At 43.2% G+C, this 21,300-nt stretch overlaps 1 long non-coding RNA gene across 1 annotated transcript; it reads right to left on the reverse strand.

Annotated features, from left to right (window-relative positions):
* Positions 1 to 1,830: 1,830 nt before the first annotated feature.
* LOC116652894 lies at positions 1,831 to 16,769 on the reverse strand. The gene is made up of 2 exons (XR_004306089.1): positions 16,562 to 16,769; positions 1,831 to 2,162 (listed from the first exon to the last, which is right to left on the reverse strand). It is a non-coding gene; the product is annotated as an uncharacterized LOC116652894 (long non-coding RNA).
* Between the last annotated feature and the right edge of the window lie 4,531 nt (positions 16,770 to 21,300).

Consider the following 21,300-nt stretch of genomic DNA (forward strand, 5'->3'; position numbering starts at 1 on the left):
AAGGAGATGCTTTGTAAGGTGGAGAGGTCACAGCCTGTGGAATTTTCCTGTGTATAAGCTCTTCTAACTCTCAATTTACAAGCTATCAAGCCTCAGTGAAAAGGGCATCTGAGTGAACACTTAGAGTGGAATAGTCACAGAGGGGAAAAGAGAGAAAAAGGGTCCAACAAAAAGGTTTTATACAAGCAAAGTGCAGTCTAAGATTGCCCAAGATCCCAGACAGGATTAATCCATGTCCTGCTTTAAAGCCTCAAAGGGAAAGCTGCCCTCATCCCAGCCACCTGCAAAGCCTCCCCACCTGTCCTGCTCTCTGCAGGCATCAGCAAGTGACCGTACTTTTCCTGCAGACTCTGACACTGCAGATGGTTTTGTGCATGTCCCTCATGAACAGGCAGCAGGAACTGCATCCTCGTCCTTTGCTCTTTTACAGTTGTACATTTGGACCTGTATATCATAATTTGTGGCAATGGCCTGTGCCACGTACATGCTGAGAGAGACTATCACAAAGGGGTTAAAACAACTGCATAGGAAAATATACAGTTTACAATGCCTGAAACAACCATCCATTTTCTCTCTAACCTTGATTTATAGGGCCAGCCTTGTGTCTTCTTGGTCCAGTTCAGGTGAGGAGGTTATTTATTTGCCAGGGCATGGACGTTTTTTTATTCCCCTGCTCAAAATATATAAGCAAATAAGCAAAACAAAACAAAATAGAAGAATAGGTTGTATTAACTTGTATGTTACACTTGACCATCGGCAACTCAAAATGTGTTGAAATTTGATGAGCCCTGAACTTAGGCTTCCCTCGAATTAGTAAAAGTGATTTAAAAATCCCCTCCTCCTCTCCTCTTGACTATGATGTCAATAGAAAGGATGACCATCACCCAGGAGCTGAGCTTTTTAGTAGTGTTAACAGCACAACAACAGCAGATTCTCACCAGCCCTTAAATGACCTGATGGGTATGACAAGTACTTTCTTACATCCCCTGCTCCCGTGACTCCAAACATCCCCGAAGATCTCCCCTGCAATAAGAGGCAAGAGCGCATTCAGCCTTCATTGCATCTCCATCTCTATGGCCCCTCAATCAAGATGTTAATGAGCCACACTCAGGTCATGCCCGAGGCTGTGGATGTCCTTTGTAGGGCACAATAAGGATTTGTCTCGGATGTGCTGCCTCCATCAGCAGCAACCCTTTCAGCAAAGAAAGCCGATTGCTTCTTGGGCTACATTTGTAAGTGCTCAGCCATCAGTGCCAGAGAAGTGATTATTCCCCTGGATGTGGCACTTAGGAGGACAACTCAAACACTACTTTTAATTCTGGGATCCTGGTACTAGAGGCAAGCTGACAAAATATAGCAAGATCCGTGGAATCCATCAAGATATAAGAAAGTAAGATATAAGGAAATATATATATATATATACCGTTAAGCTTAATGAGCAGATTGTCCAGAGATGTAGAGACATTCAAAGTCATGCTGGGCTCTGAGCAACCTGATGTAGCTGTAGGAGTCTCAGTTTGTTGCAGAAGAGTTGGACTAGGTAACTTTTAAAGGTCTCTTCCTACTCAAATGATTCCATGATTCTATAGGATGGATTGAGAATTGGAACCCATGAAAGACAAGGGCAAAGTGAGTGAAATCAGAGAGGAATTGGGATGTGAATAGAGCACTCAGTTACTGACTCCAGTACCTGAGAGATGTTCATAAAGAAGACAACACCAGACTCATCTTTGGCTCTGTGATGTCTATGACTCTTAGCAGTGCACAGTGAAAGGACAAGAGAATAGGATGAGAGGGAATGGCCTCAAGTTGCAACAAGGGAGGTTCAGATTGGATATTAGGAAAAATTTATTCCCCCAGAAGAGGGCTAGTAATAGAAGATCCAGATGTCAGGAAGCCTGTGTGAGCTTGCAGCAAAAGGTCTTCATATGTTGGTAAGCAGTGTGAATAGTGCTAGGAGAAAACACTCCTGCTGCACCATGTTCAGAAGCAGTTCTGGTTGCTTGAAGACTGGGGGCACTATCGAGCTGGCTTGTTTCTCATCCCCATCCATTTTGGCAAGGTATAGTGTTCTCAGCAGCCAACCCTTCTCCCTGCACCACATCGGTAACTCCAGGATGACGCAGAACTCAGGGCAGAGCCAGCAGTGCATCCCTTGGCAGCTGTAAATAGAAAGGAGACAGCGAGCTGAAGGGATGACAAGCTGCAACTGCTATCAGTGTGATATCTACATCACCCATTCAGGGAATATGGGATCTGAAGTAGCAGGCCAAAGGGATTCATTCACTGGTGAAATCCATGAGTGATCAGAGTGGGACTAAGGGGAGTTAATGAGAAAAGAGCAAGAGCAAAACTCAACTTGCATTCCAACAACTCTTCATGAAGGAAGACACTATCCAATACTAAGGGACATACTGAGGACATGGTAAGGAGAAACATCCATGGTTTTATGATAGCATCAAGTAAGAGAATGTCAGTGTCTCAAGAGATTTGCAACAGTCTCTGGCTTAGTGTTGGTTTAACACTGGCTGAAATGAAGGAGCACAGGGGAGGTCTGTCTATACTCTCCATGTAGCTAGTGCAGATTCATAAGCATCTTTATGAAATGATTATTTCTTGTTAAGTGGATATGTCTTATGGCACAAAGAAACGTGGTTTAGTGGGTGTAATGGTGATGAATTGATGGCTGGACACGATGATCTTAGTGTTGTTTTCCAACTGTAATGGTTCTATGACCCTGTGGTCAAGCACTGCCTATTGACAATGGGTACTTCTCAGGTTGAGGAACCTATGTGTTGAATGTTGGGATGAGATTCATACTGCCAGATCTGACCATCCATGCTTTAAGACTATACCAGTACAAATCAACTTTAAATCTCTTAACCTTTAGTCAGCTGAAGGTTAGACAACATAGTCCGGAGTACAGCTCATCCTCAAATAGATTCCTGTCTTTGATAAATGTAAAGGTTCCCTAAACTCTTCTCTCTACATTGATTAACAATCTCTACTAGCTGCAGAGGGGTATGGACCTCCTAGTTCATCTGTCCAATAGAAAATTCAAGTCAAATACAGGATCATAGAATCATAGAATCATTTGAGTTGGAAGGGACCTTTAAAGGCCATCTAACCCAACTCTCCAGCAATGAACAGGGACACCTATAACACTTTGCTTAGAGCTCCATCCAACCTGACCTTGAATGTCTTCAGGGATGGGGAGATAACATCACTGGGCAACGTGTTCCAATGCTTCAATAACCATATGGTGAAAAACAATACATAGAAAGAATCCTACTCTATTGGATTATCCCACCTGCTCAGCAGCTTTGCACTTGTCCTCAGATGGGCAAGTCCAGATGCTACAGAGCTGACTGGCAGTGTAATTCCAATGTAAGGATGCCAACACATAAAACAAGACAGATGTGTGCCTGCAAAATGAGAAGGGATCTGACTCCTTTGTCCAGTGGCTGATATTTGGGAAGGAGTATTAATGTGACTTGATAATGGAGTTGAGCTATGCAGCAGATTATCGATGTCCCACCCAAGACATATGGTCAAGCTGCAGTGCCCTCTCTACTACAGAGCTGTCTTCACAGAGGTCTGAGTATTGGTTGAAGGTGGCATTCTCTTTAAAGAATATGGAAAAGGTAAGATCCCAACCATCACCCTTCAGGCACAAAGCAGTCATACAGCATTCACAATAATGTCTGATCTTTAGATTAAAGATCAAATTAGATTAAATTAACTCTTTAGAAGTGGATGGATTAAACCCAGAAATGGCCAGAAAGTAAACATCTTCTATATACAGCCATGATCTCAACTGTGCTGAAGGCTGCACAGATCTCTTCAGTGGGAATATTACATTGGAAACCAAGTTATTTGAAACTGGCATTCAGAAAAAAAAAAAAAAAAGAAAAGAAAAAAAAAAGAAAAAAAAAAAAAGAATTAGCAATTCCTGCAATTTCTCAGGAATTCCTTGGGCCATTGGGATGAACGGCTGAGCCATGCAGAGACCAGCTGTCCAAACACACATGGTGTGAGACTTTAACTAAGCATGAACAAGAAACAAAGTCTATGGGGAGAAGCACGGAGAAAGCACATATTGCTGTCATCCATATGTCCCTAACTTTCACCCCAAACCTCAGCACATCAGAAATGATTAGTGCACAGGAAAAAGGAGAACGATGCAGGAAAAATCAAGCTCTTGCCATGCAGAATCCAAGGAAGGTATGTGGGGAATCCTTATTGCTTACTGAGCTGCAAAATTTACTACCTCAGGCAGAGAAGTAAAGAATTCTCCAGGGACCAGTATTCCTTTTTGTGCAACAAATTCTTTTGGAGTGCTGTGACACCACCTGAGTGAATGCTTGATGAGGCCCAGGTAGAATGCATCTCAACTGTAAAGCTGTAATTCTGGCCATCAGTGGAAAGCTAAAAGTTGAAACAAATTACAGGACTGAGGGGTAAATTAAAACCATTTAGATGAAATATCTGAAAAACTGAGGTCTGATATGTGAGGAGATTAATGTGAAGTCCTGGATGTTCTGTTTTTTGTTTATTTTTATTATTATTATTATTATTATTATTATTATTATTATTATTATTCTATGGTTGCTCTCATAGGACTTGCTCCAAGCACTAGTGAACAAAAGAAGAAATAGAAGGGTAAGCAATCAAATGTTTGACATCTCCATCCCACCAAAAGTCTCCATTTGGATAAAGCCTCCAGAGTGTTTGGGAACTGGTTATAGCCAGTCAATACTTCATTTTCACATTGACCCATGCTCAAATAGTCATTGGCATTGACACATTGATGCTTCAGTTAAAGAGTAGGAGGAATTTGCATTAATACCTGGGGAGCTCAGAAGCACCAGCTACAGACTGCAAAAACAGGAGACATTGCTGTTATATGGGGATTTTAGGCTTGCTGGCTTTGAGTGGGTTCTTGTGAGGCACTTGGGAGGGTGGGCTCATCCTATGCCGCTGGCACTTAGCAATGATTGTCATGCATGATGGTTACGGAGAAGCTGATCCATGCAGAGTACTGTGGTGGCTGATTTCAGAGCTCTCCTGTGCATTAATCTGTTATGCACATATCCAATTAACTCACTGCCAGTCACTTTCCAGTACAGATTTGAAGCTATTGACTCATGCTAATTTTGCATGCAGCAAACTCAAAGAGCATGTTACCTGCCTTCTTGGACACAGAGGCATCTGAGACAGAGAACACTCTGTAGGAGGCTCTTAACGTGGAAGAGAAGCAGATTGTTGTAGACTCTGCAAAGCTTTTCTATGCTGCAACATAAATGCAGATGGAAATGGAGTTGTAAGATGCAGTGCAATCACAAAGACAAAAGAAAACCATAGAATGACAAAAGAAGATCATACAGCCATTTGAGTTGGAAGGGATCCTTAAATACAGTCTGATCAAACTACCCTCCAATAAACAGGGACACTCCACAGCTAGATCTGTTTGCTCAGAGCCTGGTCCAGTCGTACCTTGAATGTTTCCAGGGATGGGGCATCAACCACATCTCTGGGCAACCTGTTCCAATGCCATGGATTAGATCTTGTAGAGTTACAGAAGAATATTATTTACAACTTGGTGCAAAATTAAGACCATCTAGTAGGATACAGTACCAATGTTTAGTATCTAACTGACCGCAGACTGCAGATGGCCAAACACCACTGTGCTTGTTCTGCTCAAACTCTCTTCTTTCCCTAAAAAGCCTGTAATCTAGGAAAGGAAAATGTAGGACAACTGTATGAAGACAAGGAGATTAAATGTTCTGTATTAGTCTGCATCAGAGCAGGATCTATTGAGACTATACCCAGCATCTCAGTCACAGAACCATCTTTCTCCATACAGGTAACAAAACACTTTTCTAACACCATGGAATCATAGAATCACAGAAGCATTAAGTTTGGAAAAGACCAGTAAGATCACCAGCCCAACCCTACCATGCCCACTTACACCACGTCCATCAGTGTCACAACTCCCTTTTTCATGTATTTCTCTAGGGACAGTGACTCCATCATGACCCCAGGCAGCCTTTTCCAATGCATTACAACTCTTTCTGAGGATAAATTTCTCCTAATAGCCATCCCAAACCTCCCATGGCACAACCTCAGGCCATTCATTACCTCTTGTCTTATTTCATTCCAGCCCTTGCCAACCTGTGCAAGTGAGAGAGGCAAGCTGTCAACCATCCCCATCATCCTGATGGACAGCAGCTTATATCCCACGCTGGACCCAGGAACCACCAATTCTAGCAGCTTATTCCAAAACAAAGTGTGCATTGAGGGGTTAGGTTTCAGTTTTTCCGGCTGTGAGAAGAAGAGGCTGCCAAACAAAATCACACTGACAGCTGCTCTGGGAGTCACGCGCTGCTGAGTAACCTCAGCCCCTTTGCAGGGTGGCCTCCAAACAGCCAGTGGCCAGCAGTGGCACCAAACACCAGAGCAATCATTAGTGGCAGCCAGGCCAGTATTTGGAGAGACAGAGAACTCATAGTACAAGATGGAAAATGCACCATCACCCTCCAGCACTGTCCTTTCCCCTTCTTGCCCTCTCCATGATGCTCTCACAAGAGTTACCACTTCAGGGGTCCCTTTTGCCACAGTGATTTTCATCAAACTCTCAGAAATGCAAAGTATTCTGTAGAATACGAATTCTGCAATATTTAGGATCATAGAGGGAACCAGCCACCTTACAGGGAATTTGCCTCATGCAACACAAAGAGTAAAGTGAAAACACTCCACAAATCCCTTTCTTATTCTCATTCCTCACATGCTGAGTTATTGAGAGTTTGTAGAATATCAGCCATGCAATCCTCTCCTGTCTACATGCTTTGTTGCTGTCTCAAAATGAGCTCCCAAGCTGACTGCTTGAGAAGGAATGATTTCTTGGAGACTGCCATCACAGGAGATAGCTCAAGGGGGTCGTAACAGGGACCACTTAGAAACCACACTGAGCTTCACAAATTTTCAGGCCCAGTTCTCACATGGCAGAGATTTCAACCACAGTAGATCAGTTCAAATCTGCTGAAGCTCTGACAAATCCTGTCCTCCCAACTGCTGAGTCAATAGCCACATTACATTCAAAAAGAGAAGATAATTTCACTGTTTCTATTGGATATGCTGAATGTCCATGCCCAGGAACTCAATCCTGTCTTTGACACGGTATCTTTGCTGATACCTCAAGGTATCCTGGTTGACGTTCAATTGCCAGTCCAAAAGAGCTGAGGGCATGGGTTTTTTCTTGATACTTTCTAATTCTGTGCAGATGTCTTACATATTAAAGGATATCTCAAAGCTCAGTAGGAATCATCTTTAGACAGTTGAATAAAGCCCTTGACAAATGCATAGTCCCAGAGCAGTATATCAAAACCAGCAAATGAAAGCCTTTCTGATTCTCCATCAAGCTGAAGATCATGGACAACCAATGCATTAGCACTCTTTAATCTGACATCATATTGTCTTTCTCTTATGCATGATTCCAGTCACTCCTTGCTGCGCTTCTAAGCATTGCTTCAGTTGAGAAAATGTAATGATTTAGGCAACAGTTATGATGAATTAGAGGAATACTTTTCAGATTGTTGTCTACTTCCTCTCTGGTTGAGGCACTCAAGTTAAGGGTTTCCAGGTTGATACTGGGTTTGGGTTGGAGTTGGGGGTGGTTTGGGCTGGGGGTGAGGAGCTGTCACTACAGGTTCTGGATAAAGCTCTTGATCTTCTCCTCAAACCAAAAACAGTTGTCATTTCTTGACTATTGTGTCTGTGGCTTTTCAATAATCTGAAATCTCCTGGATGTGGTTATCAGGAGAGACCATGATGGTATCTGTTACGATCCTCACACCCCAACATTTTTAAACTTCTCTGGTGTAAATTACATTACAAAGAAAATTGTGATTATAGCACACTGATAGCCTCTGACTCTAACTCTGACTCTTTTGTTGAGTTTTCTTCCTGCAGCAACAGGTGGCATGGTGGAGATCCTTCCAGTTTTGCACAGTGGGGAGAGTGGCCCGTGAACTAATGACTCTGTCTGAGTCACTTTCACTTTCTTTACAGATTTCCAGCTTTCTTGCATCTGTGCTTTCCAGCACACATGGCAATTCACTTTCCATAAGAGCAAATTAAATGCAGCCAGGAAAGTAGGAGATGCCTCACTAACAGAGACTCAGGCAGGAAAGTTTGCACAAGCAATCACAACCCTAAGGAAGTGCAGAACACATATCCAGGTGGTCATCTAAATTCTCAGCTCTTGCAGTTATACATCCAAGCAGCACTTGGATATCCAAACTTCTTAAGCTAAGGAAGTCTTTGGATCACTCTTCGATCCACGTATTTAAAGAAGACAAAGTGTTCACCTTCTGCTTGGGTCAACATTGACTCTTGGAAGCCCAGATAGGGCTAGCTGGCCTGGATTGCTGTCCAGAAACGCATCCCTATCCCACAGCCTCCTTCCCATTCACCTTCTTGATCTTCTCTTTGCAAACTGGAGAAGTGAACAGATGTTTTTCTGCTTTCCCATCTAGCTCCCCCACACCTCTCTGTTGGAGCGAACTCACCTCCCCAGTGCAGGAAAGCCCCGGAGCAACCTCCTTTGCAACTCTGCAGACTCCGTGTTACCTCACCTGTCACACAAGCTGGCGACAAGGCAAGCAACAGCACACAACCCGCCAACCATCACCGCGAGCCAACGGGGGAGAGGAAGAGGGGGTGGTGGTGGAAAGCAGATGTACCACAAGTTGCTCCCCGAAAGCATTTGTTTTTTCATCAGTAGGTGTGAAATAAAGCCTGCACCTCCCTCTCCCAGCATAGGTACCACAGCAGCTGCCAGTGGCTACAGGCCTACCACATCAGCTTTGCTATTTCTGTGAGATGTCAAACATGCAGCGCTAAGCAATCATCCCTTCTGCCATCTGCCAAAGTGAACATGGCGTGTGGATGTTAGATCAAACAACTTGACAGGCTCTCATCTCCTCCCCCCTTCTTTTTCCTTTTCTCCCTTTTTGTAGAGAGAGAGGGGAGGGAGGAAACAATACCACATTCGAGCAGACTTGAGTCACAAGTATGGTTCTGTGACTATGAGAGCAGGAAATTCATTTCAAACTGGGTTCTTTTCCATTTCCAGACAGGACATAAATGGGGAAGGGCAGCATCTTCTGTCCTTACAATACCATCAGTTCTCTTTGGGATTAAAATCACCATGTTGGCCCTAGAAACACCACCAGTCTTAGAGAACATCTGTAGTCAGCAGGCATTGAGTGCTTGTTGAAATGCTGAGTCCATTCTTGCCTATCAAGGTAACTTTCAAAAGGTATGGCAATGAGAAAAGACTTGGGCATGAGAGTTGCCCTTTCCAGTAAGATAAAGTGACAAACACAAAAGGTAATAGGTTTTCTCCATATGTGTAATAAGTTTTCATTTTCCTGCTTTCTGGACTGCACACAACACAGAGCTACTCTGGATAAGTTCAGTGGTGATCAGTGAGCCACTCTTCCCTCATTAAAACATGAAGTCTGAAGTAACGAGCAGGAAGGACCTACAAGGTCACTCTATGGCATGCTCTTCAACATAACACATCAGGAGGAGATATTTTCTGTTTCTTAACTAGTTCCTCATGGCAGTCATGCTAAAGAGAAGGTTTTCTTTGCAAGTGAAGTCTTCTTGCAATGTTTGGGTCATCTCCAGTTTTCCTCTGACATTTATCCAGCTGATACTTCATCAAGAAAAGGCTACGGTTTCAGGAATCCCAATAAATAACTTGCATACAATCTTCCAGATATATGAGTCTACAGCTTCATTCCTATCTTGTTTTATAGATCTTTATAGTCTCCTTAGCTTTCTTGCCCGGTGAGACTCTGTGATAATTGCAAATTGAAACTGCTATTGAAGCTTAGAGAATGGGAAGGAAGACCAGTAATGTCTGCCAGTGGAACCAGTTGCTTGTTTGACTCGTGAAAAGTCTCTGTCAAAGGCTGGAAGGATGATCTCTCCTCTTCCTCTTGTATTTCACAATTCCATAAGACACAGGGCTTTGATGGGAATATAAGAGGAGCTGCTTGTTTGCTTGAGTATTGAGAAGGAAAATCCTCCAGCTTGGCTTTAACTATGTCAAGTCTATAAATTCAGACTTAAATCATGAAAGGCAAAAGACAAATCCTACCCAAAAAATCCACACATAACTGTGTTTAGTTGCAGCCTTTGCGAAACTAATTATCAGTTTCCACTGTTCCATCTCTTCTACCATTTGTTTTTGTTGCCCTGTCTACCCTCCTTAAATGTACAATTTACCGTTTCCCTCATTTTACCTGTATTTTCCTGAGCTATGATAGAGTCCTCCTCATGCTTTGATGGAACTTCACAATTTGGGCATGTTTGATCTTCATGGTCCATTAAGCTCAGAATTTACAGACTTACACAATTTACTTACTTACAATCTTGTTTGCCCTGAGCAGGGACTTGGAAGTAGTTTTACAAAAACCTCCCTGATTTGGGAAAATCAGAGTTAATCCTCAATACTAGAAGGATACAAGAGGGAGTTCATAGGGAAACATCTTCCTTTTCTGGCTTTGCCTTCTTTTCTGAGATCTGCTTACAGCCCACGTGACTCAAAATCTCAGCAGACCTTATGGAGGACACAATGGCCAAAATCAAATATGTAAAGAATGCTTCATGGGGTTATTTAGCATGCTCAGACAGGCACAGAATCATGGATCTGTAATGTATGTTCAAAGGTTTGCAAGCTCACTTCATGGTCAAGTTACTCTATAAGTACCTATATCAAGAGTTCTTTTACCTTCTGCTCTTGTAGAAGACCAGAAGAAAAGATTGGATGACCCCCTGCTTATGGTAAACAGGCAATATAAGTATTTCTAGGCAGCAACAATTCAACAAGATGCTTCTGAGGGAACAAAGAGAGGAAGCAAGGCTTGAAGACAAATAATTCTTGATAATGATGATGCTGAGTAGGAATTTCCCCAGCTCCTCAGCCATCACCATGACCAACTAGTCATAGAGCTTTGGAGCAGAGACATAAGCATGCCTTCTGCTTGGACATAAATCCCAGAGCAATTCCCAAGAGTGGATTGCATCCTCTTCTCAAGCAGTCCAACCAGCACATTTGCTGTGCAAATGGGGATGTGAGCCTGAATATCTCTTCCCTAAAGCAATGAAGGAAAAGAATGTACTTCTCCACATTCCTATTTTGTACAAAGACAGTAAGACTGGGTTTATTTTCTTTTGAGCCATCTGGTTTCACAAAAATGTACTGATGTTGTCTAACTGGAGAGGAAAGCAAAGTATGTGAATCATACAATACAGATAGTGGTGGTGTTTGTATGTTTGTCATACAATGAACTGGAAATAGACATGCTCTATTCAGATAACCACACATTGAATCCAATACACCCTATCCTCAGAGATAGCAGAAGGGATAAAATATTTCCTTTTTAATACCAAGCCATCACCTTTGGGACTGAGCACAAATGTTCAAGGCTTACCTCTCCAAAGCAAAGAAGTAAGAAGAACATGATAGTCTGGAAAGTGGGAATCACAGGGAGAGCCCCTAAACTGAGCAGAAACCCAAAGTAGGTGATTAAAACCTGAGGTCACAATGAAGATGAGTGAATAGCTTGCTGGAAATACAACTTATTTGAAAGCTCCAGCACTTGTTACTATCCAGAAGAGGAAGAAAACTAACCTAGGGTTGCCAGAAACCTAACTGAAGACTTTGGCGGGGGAGTGGGTGAGGGAACTGCACCTCTGAGCCCATCACCTCCCCTGGCTTCATGTCAGCAGCTGAATCTATGACTGATGGAGAGCATCCTGGCTGTCCTGGCCATCCCCAACTGTAAATCAGGGACCTGTCAGAGGAGTCGGCCCTTTGGAGAAAGAGGGGCAGATAAATCAATCCTGCCAATCGACAGGCTTGCAGTGAAATGCATTGTTGGTTTATCAGTCAATAGTTATCAATCAGGATCATTTTCCCAGGATGATATTCTGCTCTCAAAAGAGAAAACAAACAGTACTGGAAAAGTAGGCTGTAAAAGTGCTCAGAAGCACTGGGAGGAAAACTGGAAATAAGGGTTAGAGGGAAAAATGTAACTGAGCAGATGGGGAGAAGACTGGCACCTGGTAAGGGTGCAAGTGAGGGTTATAGACAAAGAGTGATGGTGAAGGGAGACAGAGCATGATGGTTGGCATTTATAAGAGATGTAGAGATAAGAAAAGTCCATATCTGCTTCATGTCCAAAGCCAAGAAAGAATCCAGAAATCCCAGTTTTTCCAGTTCCCTCTAGTCTGCGAAGCACTGTCTGAGTCTGAGTCTGGTCCATGGTGAATACAATAGCCTAACTCTGCTCTCAGCTGCTCCCAGGTATGGTTGAGGAGAACCAAGGGGAACCAACAACCTCTTCAAAAGACTCTGAAAACAACACATACCCCAAGTTTCAGAGCAAAGGGGCTGAAGGATACAAGATCAAGCACCAAGAATTAGGACTTAAGGGTTCTAAATCTGCATTAGGCATCTTTTCTGAGATGAGTCCACACCCATATTGCTCAGTCTTCCATGTATTTCTATGGAAAAATATTTCATCTTTCTGAGGGGCCCTTACAAAAACAACAAGCATCAGAACACCTGAAGTGCTGAGTCTAGGTCTGGATTGCCAATGCAAGAGTGACCTGGGCAGGCTGGGGGCATCCTATGGCTCTACAGAGATATAGCACAGCCAGACATCTACAGCAATTTTTCTTCCTGCTCTTTGTCCAGTGTTAAGCATTATGGGGACCCCCAGAATACAGCAACATGCCTTAACCTCCCAGAGTCCCCCTCAGCTCCTGGCTCGCTCCCACACCATTACTGTTTCAATCAGTCCCTAAATTGGCTCTTTGGGAACCAAGGCTGCTCACGGTTGGTCACTGCCCTGTCTCTTTTTAATTGGAGGCTTAATCTCCTGCTGGCTATAATAATACAATTGGTATCACCAGGCAGTTTGCGAACGGTTAACTACCCGTGCCGTCCGCAGCCCATTAGACACATGAAATCTGCCAACTGCTCACATTAGTTGGAAAAGACTTTAGCAGAGGGAATGGAGCTACTGCAGGCATGAGGGCCGTCTGAGCTAAGCAGTGCTCCATTCTTTGAGATTTTCAAGGCCAGGCTGTATGGGGCCCTGGGTAGCCTGACCTGTTGGTAAGAAACCAGCCCACAGCACTGGGGTTGGTATAAGATGATCTTTAAGGTCCCTTCTAATCCAAGCCATACTATGATTCTATAATTCCTTCTATGATGAGGTGCAGGCAGAACTCTGGATCTTGTCCCTGCTGTGCTGTTTAGTAATTAGTCCCCAGGGAGACAATAATTTGGGGTTGAAGGAAAAAAAAATAAAAAAAAAAAAGAAGAAAATAAAGAAAATGGTCACTGGAAGCAGTGACGATGTACTGATGTTGTCTAACTGGAGAGGAAAGCAAAGTATGTGAAACATACAATACAGATAGTGGTGGCGTTTGTATGTTTGTCATACAATCTTGGAAGCAAGATTGGTTGGCTCAGGACTCCTGGGTGCTATTGTTTATTCTTGAAGTATTTGGGATTAGCAATGGGTTCCAATGTATGAGCTTCGTATGAGAGGTATGAGAGTAGGATGTTTCTACCATCAACCCATCAGAATTGTTCTGCCCACGTTTTTCTCATTTCTTTATCAAACCTATCTGGTGCCCAATATAAAACATGGGCAGCAGGAGTGGAGATTAAATTCTTGGGTTTTCTCCTCAAGCTTTTCCAGGGTGTTGAAATGACGGTGCTCATGCAAAGTAGAACTTAGGGCCTCAAACAGATTGGGAGGAAATAGTTCCTGAACAGCCTTCAGTGTCATCATTGAGGACATTAAAGAGTAGTAGTCCCAGTACTGACCCCTAAGGAACACCACTCATCACTGATCTCCATTTAAACACTGAGCCATTGAGCACCAATCTCTGGGTACAATCTGCAACCAGTAAGCTGGATTGGGCTGAACTCGGGGTGAGCAAAGACTTGTGTCCACAGAATCAGTATTACAATCAAGTGGTCACGAGGATAAGGACAGGAAGAAACCCAAACAATCTAAGTGTGGTGTTGAGCTTTAACAACGATCCTTCAGTCACTGTCAAATAAATGTGCTCACAAACCGGAGTTGTTTAACACAACATGGATTATTCTACTTCTTCCTTTCCCTCCTGCATGATTATACATCCACATGGGTGTGAGCCTGAGCTGTTCACTTGTTTCATTTAATTTATGTCCCCTCTGTGGAGGGCACAGATGACAAGGCGAGCAAATCCCATAGCAGCCTCTTAAACAACTCAGTAGAGGGGGACAACATTTTCTTTTTATTGTTGTTCATAAAATTTTATGGATTGGAACTCACTATTTTTGTTCCATAGAATGAAAGGAAGCGGTTCTTTTTTTTTTCTTCTTCTTAATATTATTATTTTTGCAAATCTACAGTGACTAATGGAATAGCTCATAAATGTGTGAGCCTGACTCTTCTTCAGAAGGAAGCCATGCATCAGAGTAGGAGAGGTCAGAAAAGAAAAGGGGAAAAAAGAAGGCATCTCCCTTCAACATCTTCACGCAAGTTGCTGTTTTGCACAAAGCTACCACTGAAGATACAGGACCAAATTTAATGCTGTGTGCCAGTGTTCATGTGTATGCAGATGTCCCTGAATCCTATGAAGGGGGATATTGCTATACATAAGGACCATCTTTCAAGGTCGAAGGTTCACTACCTGTTGTGCTATTCCCAACAAGATGCTCTATGCACCCAGGCCTGCCAAATGGCACTTATGCAGCTTCTCAATACCAAAAAAAAGAAGAGTCTCCCATCACCCAATCTCCATCAGAAGAAACTACAATAGAAGACAACCTGAGCAATGAAGTGAAATTCAACCCAAATTGACTATGTGGCAGCACAAGCTATATATATATAGGAGTAGGAAAAGTGGAATAGATCATATTCTCTTCACCCCAACCCTCCACTGGCTTAGCTAGAATGAATGTTATTCCCTCCTACTGCTATCATCTACACAGAACTTCTCTAAAGGTGCTTTAATCCCTGAGCTGCTAACACAGCTGAAGACATCAGTGTAAACTCGAATATCATCCCAGCTGTGGAATGGTGACCCCTCTCAAGGCTGCTCACCCTCCCATGTCTTTCCATGGTCCCAGATGATCTGGCTTTCCTTGGCTGATCTGACCCAGCAAGGAAAAATCTGACCCACTTCACTGAACTTGTTCTGCAGAGAAGGCAGGTGTCTAGGGGATAACAAAGGACATGGAATTTCTAGGGAAATTAGCAAAAGCAAAACAAAACACCATTTTCAAGTACTTTTTCAGTGCTGGGTTGTAGACACAGGGATATTTCTCGATTTCCCATGTCCTCCCTTTCTTCTCCCCCTTGGGCTGTCAGCAGCGAACCAGTTTCCCCTGGGAGAAGGTGAATGTAGATGCTTTGCTGCTTGTAACCACAAGCCCTCCCCATGCCTCCACCTCCCCCAGGACCCTCACAATGTGCACACTTCCTACAAGCAGAAGCTGTCCCTATGAGCATCCTTCCCCATGCACACACCTTGCAGAGACTAACACTCCCACATTTTCTCCTTCCTTAGATGCTTCCCACTGCAATACGCAACTGGGTTCTCCGCTAATCCCCCCCACCCTCCTCAATACCTGTGCTTGTCTGGGCGCCTTGAGAGGATTTGGAAATATAATTAGACGTGATGTTGCCCTCGGAGTGAGAGACGGGGCCAGCATGTTGAAGGGCAGCGGTCAGCAGAAGGAGCGAAAAGGAGTCAATTTAGCACGGCTTACGGTGCCGTTACGGCTGATTAGGGATTTGATGAGGGAAGGGGTTTGATTTTGGCAGCCAGAGTGACAGAAGCCTTACGGTCAGTTGAGATCTTGTTTAAGGAGGGCAAGCGGATCTGGACTGGGGATAACAGATAGGGAGGCAGGGATGACCAGGACAAATTGGCATGGTTCCCTGTCCTTCTTGTCATCTCCCTGACCTCATCCAGACAGGGCTGGTTACCAACAGGAAACAGCAGAAAGGAGGGCGGCAAGGAGCTTGAGGGAGGAAGAGAGGGTGAAAACAGAAGCGGTTAAGAAAAGAAAGAGAGAAAGAGAGAAAGAGAGAAGGGGAGAAGGAGAGAAGGGGAGAAGGAGAGAAGGAGGGAGAGAGGAGAGAGAGAAAAGAAAGACAATAAGACAGGAATGAGAAAGAAAGCAGAGAGAGAAGAAAGAAAGAAAAGAAAGAAAGAAACGAAAGAAAGAAAGAAAGAAAGAAAGAAAGAAACGAAAGAGAGAGAGAGAGAGAGAGAGCAGAGAAAGAAAGAAAGTAAAGAAAGAAAGAAAGAAAGAAAGAAAAGAAGAGAAAAGAAAGAAAGAAAGAAAAGAAGAAAGAAAGAAAGAAAGAAGAAAGAGAAGAAATGAAAGAAAAGAAAGAAAGAAAGAAAGAGAGAGAGAGGAAGACTTGTGTGACTTTTAAATACCTCCAGGAATAGTGATTCAGCTACTTACCTGAACTTTTTCCAATGCTTCACAGCCCTCCCGGTGAAGAAATTTTCCCTAACATCCAAACTAAACCTCCCCTGACACAGCTTGAGGCCATTTCCATCTCTCCATTAGCCCCATGCTCAGAAAGTTGGATCCTCCACTTGGAGGAGGTTTTGAGATGCCGTGGTGCATCTCAAGAAGAAACAACTCCGAAGAGGCAAGTGATGACATAATACAGCATGACTATGAGGCAGTCATAGAACCATAGAATCATTAAGGTTGGAAAAGACCAGTAAGACCATAAAGCTGAACCCCAAAACACCTCCACCAGGCCCACTAAACCATGTCCCTCAGTGCCACATCTTCCTTCTTGAATATCTCTAGGAACAGTGACTCCACCACTTCCCTGGGAAGCCTATTCCAATGCCTGTCACTCTTCTGAAAAACCAGTTTGCCCTAATATCCAACCTGATTTGTCCAGAGTCTCATAATGCAGGTACTGTGACTACAGTCACACCATTCTTGCAGGCACAGAAGCAACACTGTTAATTGCAGCCACTGTAAATAAGAATAAATTCATATTCCCCCCTGGAATGCACAGGTAAGAGGCATCTCTAGGCACCAGGGAAACTGCCACAAAGATTTCTGATCAGACAGAGCTGCTGTAAACAGCACCAGCTCCCTTTTGCATTGTCACACAGAGATTAAGTGACTTTCCCAGCTGCCCAGCTAGGGCTCCAGGTGTCAAAACCAATCTGCTAAGCCCCATGCCAATGTCTTAAGCATGGCACAAGCCCCCCACCATTATCAGGTCACTCAGCAGGTTCTGGAAAGTAAACTATTAGGAGAAAAAAAATCAAACAATGTGATCTCTTGTTCTACTGGAGAGGGGAAGAATGTCCTCAATGTAATTTCAGAACTAAACTGTGGTCTTCATCAGGACCGGACAGAGACTTTTGACCCAGTACACCCATTTAACTGTTGGCACAAGGAAGAGGATACTCTGGGATGAAGGCCAGAGGGGGTAAATCACAAGAGAAAATGTTCAGCCCTCAACACCCCAAAAAGCAAAATCTCCACAGTGCCTGGTGCTGTAATCTGCCTTCCTCAGCACCCAACAGTGCAAAAATGAGGCTAGAAAACATTTGTTGGGGAAGCCAGCAGGAGAGCTGTGCCAGCACGGCTGAACCTTTTAGAAAGAAAACAGCTGCAATCTCTAGCCAGAAACAAAAGTAAGGAAATATTCTGCGTTGATAAACAGAATGAAAGGGAAAGTTAAAGCCATCATTCTCCCTGTTGTACTTATGATGTGTTTGGCTTTCAATTCTCTTTGACAATCTGTAAGAAATTAACACCATGAGATATACAATTATTGTCAGATGTGAACGAGGTAATCAAAACATTTCAAATCAATGTTTTGTCAACAGAAATAAATGAATGTATCTGCCATGAAAATTCCCACCAAATATTGGCCTTTCTTCCCCTGAAAAGCAAGGAATCTCATTTTATATCAGCTCTGAAGATCCTTTTCATCTGTCATCATATCTTGAAATGATAAGAATTACTCTCAGTAGGGAGTTATTTCTTCACTTCTTTTTCAGCTCAAAATAGAAAACACTTTTTTTTTTCCCACCCCAACTAATTTGAAATAAGCTTAATATTGTCTGTGAAAATTCATCATCAGAACAGAAATATCAAATCTTTCCACAACTCATAATAACAAAGCAGGGGACTCTCACCTGGTAACTGGTGCTTCCAAATGCAGTCTCAATATAATTAAATAATAATACTACAGAAGATACAAAGACAGAGATCTTGGAGTAGTGCTTAAAGCTGTGCCACCTCTATTTCAGACAGCTGAATGTGAACGTGGGTGATTTATTTGATTAATTAGCTAGATAGGTTTCTAGCAACCCTCTGCTGCATTTTCTAGAGGCAATATCCAAAGCCCTCTTAAGCCAGTGTAATAAAATCTTTTGCCTACAAAGGGCCTTCAGATAAACCCATGGGTATGTGCCAAGGGGTAATTTCAGTTTCAGCTCAGACTGGGTCTATTGCACTGCAGTCCCCAGTGATTTCACTGGAATTGTTCCACATTAACACAAGCCATCCCTGGGAACACACACCTGACTGTACAGAGGAGATATTTTCAGAGACCCTTTGAGGCATCCCCTGCCCAGGATCAATCCTCCTCCACTCATCACTTCACCCTGGAATCTGCCCTGGAAATTGTTATTTTGAGTGGGGTTAAATAATGTGGAGTGAGTTGTGCTCTAAACAGTACAGTTCCCCCAAAGGTGTTACACCATTGGCAGCAACTGGAGAAGAACAGTTGAGCTGGCATGAAATGCCATCTCCCCATCCTGGGCATCCCTCCAGAGCCATGATCTCATTCCTCCCACCTTCCCAGAAGTGCCCTATCTGATGTCCCAAACATGACTGTTTGTTGCCATCTTCCCTGAAATTAAATATCTTGAGGGGTTTGGGGACTGCAGTAGACATCCTGTTGGGCACCCATCATTACCAGTGCATCCTCATTTTCCCCCACCACTCTACAAGGATCCCAAACCCACTTGGATGCCCTACAGAGACATGACACAACCAGAGAGGGAGGATGGAGAACATCCTCCTCTTCTGGGAACAGAGCCTTCAGGTTGGGGAAGACCCCGAGGTCTGGTCCCAGGTGCTGCTGTGGTTTGGGATAGCCATGATGGATTGATGCAGGCAGCCAGCATTTCAGTATGCATAATGCTATCCTCTCTGTAGATCCAGCTCACCATCATTTTAGGTTTTTACTTGCAGGATTTAGTGGTTTGAGGAGGAAGGAGAGAGTCTTTATCCTATTTTTTTATTGGGAAGGAAAGAAGAGAAACCCCACAGCCCTCCTGTGGTATACAACAGGGATGGAAGCCATGCTCTCACGTCTCTGAGCTCAGGAAGGTAATTGCCTCTCTCGCTCCAATCCCTGAGAAACCTTTAATATGTGTCTCCGCCAACTTTTGAGGCCTTGTCCAATCTTGACAAATTTTAGTGGAACAAATCCTGTTTGGTTGTAATACAGTGATTCGAGGGAAGATGGATGGGGGAGAGATGGCATGTCCCATGTAGCCATTTAATGTATTTTGGCTAGGAGTGCTCAGCAGAGGCAAAGCAGGCTGCTGGAGAAGTGTTGCCCCATATCAAGAGGGGATCCCAGCACAAACAGTGCACCCAATCCCAACTGCATGGGATGCTAGCAGGGATGCACCCCCAGAATGGCACCTGTGAAAACAAGTTGGATAACTCACCCCATCTCTCTCAAAGAAGCAATGTGGTGGTGGAATTTCTTTGAGGCATCTTTTGAGGGCTTCCAACCACCCCAGGATCTCCTGGGCCATTCTAGGGTATACAGAGGAGTTGTTTGGGGCAGGAAGAAGAAATTCAGCAAATCCTAATCCCACCCTGTTACATCCAATCTTATTTCTTACCCCCAAAAAAGGCAAATCCAGGGAGCAGGGGAGAAAAACTTTGCATTTCCATATATACTATCCTGTAGCTGTAAGCTGGAATTTGATTTTTGACAATTAAAATGAAGTCTGTAGGACTGACAGAACACATGTTAAAAAAAAAAAAAGAGTGACAAAATTGCACTTCTAACAGTCCTCTGCATACAGGTATAACCTATTTGCCAGCAGATGAATGTCAGTCTCCAGCACAGAGCAAAGAAAAGAAAATCCAAAAATGTACCACATCAGGAAATTGACAGGGAATAAGCTGTTTTACTAACTAAATCTATGACTGAAAAGATATCAGCAGAGTAATGCTGCCGGTATTAGACTAGGTCACCGTTGTGAATTTCCTATCGTGTTTCATCCTAAATCATGATATATATACAGAAAACACATGCATAGATTGATGTGTATTTATAATTCTATTTAAATATGTGTATATGTATATATATATATATATTTCTCTATGTCTGAATATATAGAGAGATATATACAAAAATAGATGAATGTTTATGAAAGAAACAGCCCTAAGAATATTTCTGAGAACGTGTCCATCATTCCCCCTTTCCCCCCTTTCTTTTTTTTTTTTTTGTTTTGTTACATTTAATTGTATCAGGAATCATAAAATCAAACCAAGCCTTTCTGATGTGGTGGAGACGCCACTGTAATTCCTTGCCAATACTGGAATAAAATCTGTGTGTCTCTGCAGAAGTTGTTTCTTCCCAACTTCTTTTGAGTTGGCCTTTCCCAATCAACATCTCCTGTTCAAAGACACTCAGCAAGTTCAGTTCAATGAACTGTTGGTTATTCTTTCAGTAGTTTAGGTCCTTTTTTCTATTCCCCAGAGGGAAGCTAGAAACTTCTGTACTGTATTCAGGCAGAGCCTTCTCAGCCTTAGTTGGCCAAACTCATCATCATGATAACCATGCCCGTGACTAATGCGTTTGGATGCCCCATCCCTGGAGGCATTCAAGGCCAGGCTGGATGTGGCTCTGGGCAGCCTGGCCTGGTGGTTGGTGACCCTGCACAGAGCAGGGGGATTGAAAATAGATTATCATTGCAGTCCTTTTCAACCTAGGCCATTCTACGATTCTGTGATCTTCATTTAGCCAAACCCTTTAGAAGGAAAGGTGCATAAGCAGAAAAACACCATCCATTCTATCTCACTTTTCAGTCTGCCATTTGTCCCAGTAAAGATAAAGGTTAAAATCTCCCACAAACATTTACTCAGTAATTTGTGAAGATAATATTCTGTTGCAAGGAAATTGCTGAAAG

This window comes from Coturnix japonica, chromosome 2, assembly GCF_001577835.2.
Source record: "Coturnix japonica isolate 7356 chromosome 2, Coturnix japonica 2.1, whole genome shotgun sequence".
Lineage (NCBI taxonomy): Eukaryota > Metazoa > Chordata > Aves > Galliformes > Phasianidae > Coturnix > Coturnix japonica.